This window comes from Gossypium arboreum, chromosome 1, assembly GCF_025698485.1.
Source record: "Gossypium arboreum isolate Shixiya-1 chromosome 1, ASM2569848v2, whole genome shotgun sequence".
NCBI lineage: Eukaryota > Viridiplantae > Streptophyta > Magnoliopsida > Malvales > Malvaceae > Gossypium > Gossypium arboreum.
In genome coordinates this window covers 26088620-26093341 of record NC_069070.1, presented here as the reverse complement: position 1 = coordinate 26093341, position 4722 = coordinate 26088620, and the positions used below count along the sequence as shown (strand labels likewise).

Sequence of the window (4722 nt, the reverse complement as noted above, 5' to 3'; positions counted from 1 at the left end):
CCATTACTATAAATAAACACATTTTAATCGCCGAAATCGCCACACTATCAAATAAACACACAATGGCATGTATAGCTAGACCGAACGTAGTACGGTAGTCTTAGAATCGACTAAACCGTAGCTCTGATACCAATAAAATTGTAACACCCCGTACTCGAGACCGTTGCCGGAGTCGAACACGAGGTGCTAACGGACTTAATCCATTTACTTACATAGTTCATTTTAAAATTTCCAGACAAGCTGGTTAACTGCGTCACTGTTACCTTAAAAATCATATCTCGAGTTCCAAAACTCAAAAACTGATTCCGTAAATTTTCCCTGAAACTAAACTTATATGTCCATCTACAAATTGTTTTCTAGAATTTTTAGTTGAGCCAATTAGTACAGTTTATTAGATAAAGCCTCTCCTATTTCAGGGTTCACTACTCTGACCTTCATACATTACGACTTAGATATCTCCCTGTACAGAGCCTCAATACTTATTCCGTTTGTTTCTAATGAAAATAGACTCAAAAAGGAATCTATACATATGAAGCATGACTTCTAATTGTCTCTGGTAAATTTATGGTAAATTTTCAAAGTCAGAATAGGGGATCCAGTAATTGTTCTGACCCTGTTTCACGAAAAATTAAACATCTCATAAAATACGCCTCATATGGTCGTTTCCCTTCTTCCATATGAAAATAGACTCATCAAGGTTCGTTTACATAATTTACTCATTATTTAATTTTATTTCTACTATTTTTAGTGATTTTTCAAACTCACATCACTGCTGCTGTCAGCATCTATATTAAGGTAGATTTCACCTATTTCATAGTTTTCCATGAATCAACTAGCAAATTGACATACATTATTATCAAGGGTAATCCCGATTAGCCATGACGTACGTAGCACCAATAGGACCATGATTGGCCATTCCAATGGCTAGTCATTACCAAACATTTCCACACCACTTAATAGCCATATCACAAGACCATAATGTTATACTTCGAAATATACGAGCCATTTTTGCATGGCTATACGAATACACATTACAAAAGGGTACTTAATTAACAACAAGGGTCAGCCCTATACATGCCGTTTTCAAAATTGAACTAAAAGAGTACCAAAAAGTGGCTTAGATAGTGTGGACGACTTCGACTTTGACAATCCCGAGTCCGATAGCTGACGAGCAAAATCTATAAAACAGAGAATTAAAGCAAAGAATAAGCATTTCGATGCTTAGTAAGTTTTAAGCAATGAAATCATTTAAAGGAATGGCATAATAATATCAAGTTTATTTGTTCATCCCTTGGCCGAATAGAAACATAACCGAGATATCACTTTTATCATTAATATCACAAAGGTGAAACCAATTTATCCGCCAACTCCAATCCACAACCGAATGCTCTCATCTCAAATGTCCCCGTCCATTTCATGTATATGCACACATTCATAACTATGACATTGAACTCTCATATTCGAACTCATACATCATAATCGGATCATAAACGTTCGGATGATTTAAATAATGTGCTAAGCATTCCCATCGAATTTCAAAGTCATAATTGAAGTATATTCACATTCTCAACAAGGGTAAATTACTTACCGGTTGTCTTACGATAAGTAGCGCATGTGATTAAAATTATTCCAGCATGTATTATACGATTTCTCGTAAGAACACTTACGGGTTTTCACCTCAAATATTATGTTGGTGCAACATCCTTCGAATAAAGTCGACTCTTAGCGCCGCTCAAAAGCCCTTCGAGACCAAGCTCGGATTAGACTACTGGCTCGAAGGCCCTTCGGAACTAAGTCCGGTTATGACACTGGCTCTAAAAAGCCCTTCGAAACTAAGTTCGGTTATTAGCACTGGCTCAAAAGCCCTTCGAGACCAAGCTCGGATTTAGACCCCGATTAACATTCACACGTATATGCATATATATATATATATATATCATATCACATCTGGATATCATTCCTGATACTCGAATACAATTACAGCATGTTTACTAACCATACATCGATCGATTCATTAATCCCACACAAGTAACATAATCCCTTTTCGTTAATCCACAAGATTTCTATAACCATTCGGCTACAAGTAAATACCTTACTTATTTATTTTACCATGTAATTCAAGTAGAATCGTCAAGTCACGAGTTAATTATTATGCTCATAGACAAATAATTGCCTTATTAAATCGTGAGCTAAATTTCATTACTCAAAGACTTACCTCGGATGTTGTCGAACGATTTCAACGGCTATTCAATCACTTTTTCCTTTCCCTTATCCAACTTTGATCCTCTAAGCTCTTGAGCTAAATCAAATAAATTTACTTCTCAATCAAACACATACATACGGCAACCATATACATTTCAAAAACCAATTCATTCGTATCATTTGTCCATATATTAGCTTCTAGCATATTTGGTCATTAGAGCGACCTATTTAACTTTCAAGCATTCATTTCTAATTTTAATTAAACAATGCCGAATGCCATTAACTACTAATTCCACACACACATATGCATAAAATTCATCCATACATAACCTATAGCTCATTCGGTCATTCATCTCTCAAACTCACAAAGCTTCATATCAAACTTCCCGGCCGAATACACATATAAGCACATAATGCACATTTAGCATTTTATTTACTTCATGATACATTCGGCCTTGGCATAATTTCATTAAAATCCTATTAGCCACTTCACCAATCAATTATATCATCTACTTAATATTTCATAACTTACCATGCTAGTGAATATTATTTATTCAAGTTCATCATCTTCATATTCGGCATTAGCATCAAATATAATAGCCAATTTTTCCCACTTTGAATCTATGCATCCATTTAATCATAGTTTGTTCAAGCACTCATACAACAAGATTCATCCAATTTAACAAGAAACAAAAACTTTATTCCTCCATAGCTACAATGGCCGAAAGATCTAGACATCTCAATACCGAAATTTCTAACATGGGTTGCCTAAAGAATTTGGTAGGGAGTTCAAATTTATCTAACATTTCAAGTAACTTAACACATCCATATAGCTAACATGCTAGTAGTATCAAGGCATCAACTAAAATTTTGAAGCCTCTTAGCCGAATCCTAACTCTCTAACAACCCCAATTTCATCCATGAGATAAAAAGAAGTAAGCTAACCCTCCAAAGGATGTGTAAACCTCCAAAAGCAACATTGAGCATACCTTAATCTAAAGAACCACCTTGGCTGAACTTCCCCTCTTCTTCTTCCTTCAATTCACGGCAATGGAGGAGCAACCTAGCTAATTTTTTGTTTCTCCCCTACTAACCACTATTATTTTATTACCCATGTTCTTTATTTTATTATTTCTAACATAAAACACTAACATAAAATGTTTATAATACATTTTAACCCATAGCATGGCCGGCCACTACTTGTCATAGGTGGAAATTTGACATGCAAACCCATTATTTTCATAACATGCACTAATAGATCCTTATAGATTAACCCATCACATTTCAAAGTGTCACACATAAGTCCTATTAACTAAATTCACATGCAATTGACCAAATCAAAGCTCAAAACTTTCACACACTCATATTCACATATTTTAGACAATAAATATTATAATCAAATACTTCGGTGACTCGGTTTAGCGGTCCCGAAACCACTTTTCCACTAGGGTCAATTTAGGGCTGTCACACAACAGTTCTAGCTGAAGCCAGTCATGTTCCATATGCTTCAGACAGTGGGCCAATTCAGTGGAATGCCTACCGAAGATCATCACCTACACTTAAGACTGTTTATGGAGGTGAGCAATTCATTCAAGTTAGCTAGAGTACCCAGAGATGCATTACGATTGAAGCTGTTCCCGTATTTGCTAAGGGACAGAGCTTGAGCCTAGTTGAACTCATTGCCACCAAATTCAATTTCCTCATGGCAAGAGTTAGCAGAAAGATTCCTTATGAAATATTTCCGCCTAGAAAGAATGCTAAGTTGAGAAATGAGATCACTGCCTTCCAACAAATGGATGATGAGTCCTTGTATGAGGCATGGGAAAGGTACAATGAATTATTACGAAATTGCCCTCATCATGGAATCCCACATTGCATCCAACTTGAGACATTTTATAATGGTCTCAATGCCCACACGAGGATGGTAGTGGACGCTTCTGCTAATGATGCTCTCCTTTCTAGGTCTTATAATGAGGCTTACAAAGTCATTGATAGGATTGCTAGCAACTATTATCAATGGCCAGCCAATCGAGCAGCGTCAGGAAGACGAGTTGCTGGAATACCTGAAGTAGACGCTCTTACTTCACTAGCATCTCAGGTATCATCAATATCCTCAATGTTAAAAATATTTACTACTAATGGGTCTAATAGTTTTACAGTACAACCACAAAATCAATTTGAAAATATAGCCTATGTCTATTGTGGGGAAGGACATTTGTTTGAAGAATCAAAATCGAGGAAGGCAAGGACTGCAATCCAATTTCTATAACCCATCATGGCGAAACCACCTGAATTTTTCCTGGAGTAACCAAGGGGCTGGAACCAGTAATTCTTATGCCCAACCTAGATCGACACAGCCACCTAGTTTTCCCCAACAAGTTCAGAAACCAACCCAAGCTAAACCATCCAATGGCTTAGAAAATTTATTGAAGGCATATATGGCCAAGAATAATGCCTTAATCAAAATCCAAATAGCTATATTGAAAAACCTGGAAAACCAAATGGGCCAGCTTGCAACTG

The 4722-nt window shown here is 36.3% G+C and overlaps 1 non-coding gene across 1 annotated transcript; it reads right to left on the bottom strand.

The window, feature by feature from the left end:
- Nucleotides 1–3961: 3961 nt before the first annotated feature.
- Nucleotides 3962–4068, bottom strand: LOC128281960 (small nucleolar RNA R71). Its single transcript, XR_008272254.1, has one exon. It is a non-coding gene; the product is annotated as a small nucleolar RNA R71 (small nucleolar RNA).
- Between the last annotated feature and the right edge of the window lie 654 nt (nucleotides 4069–4722).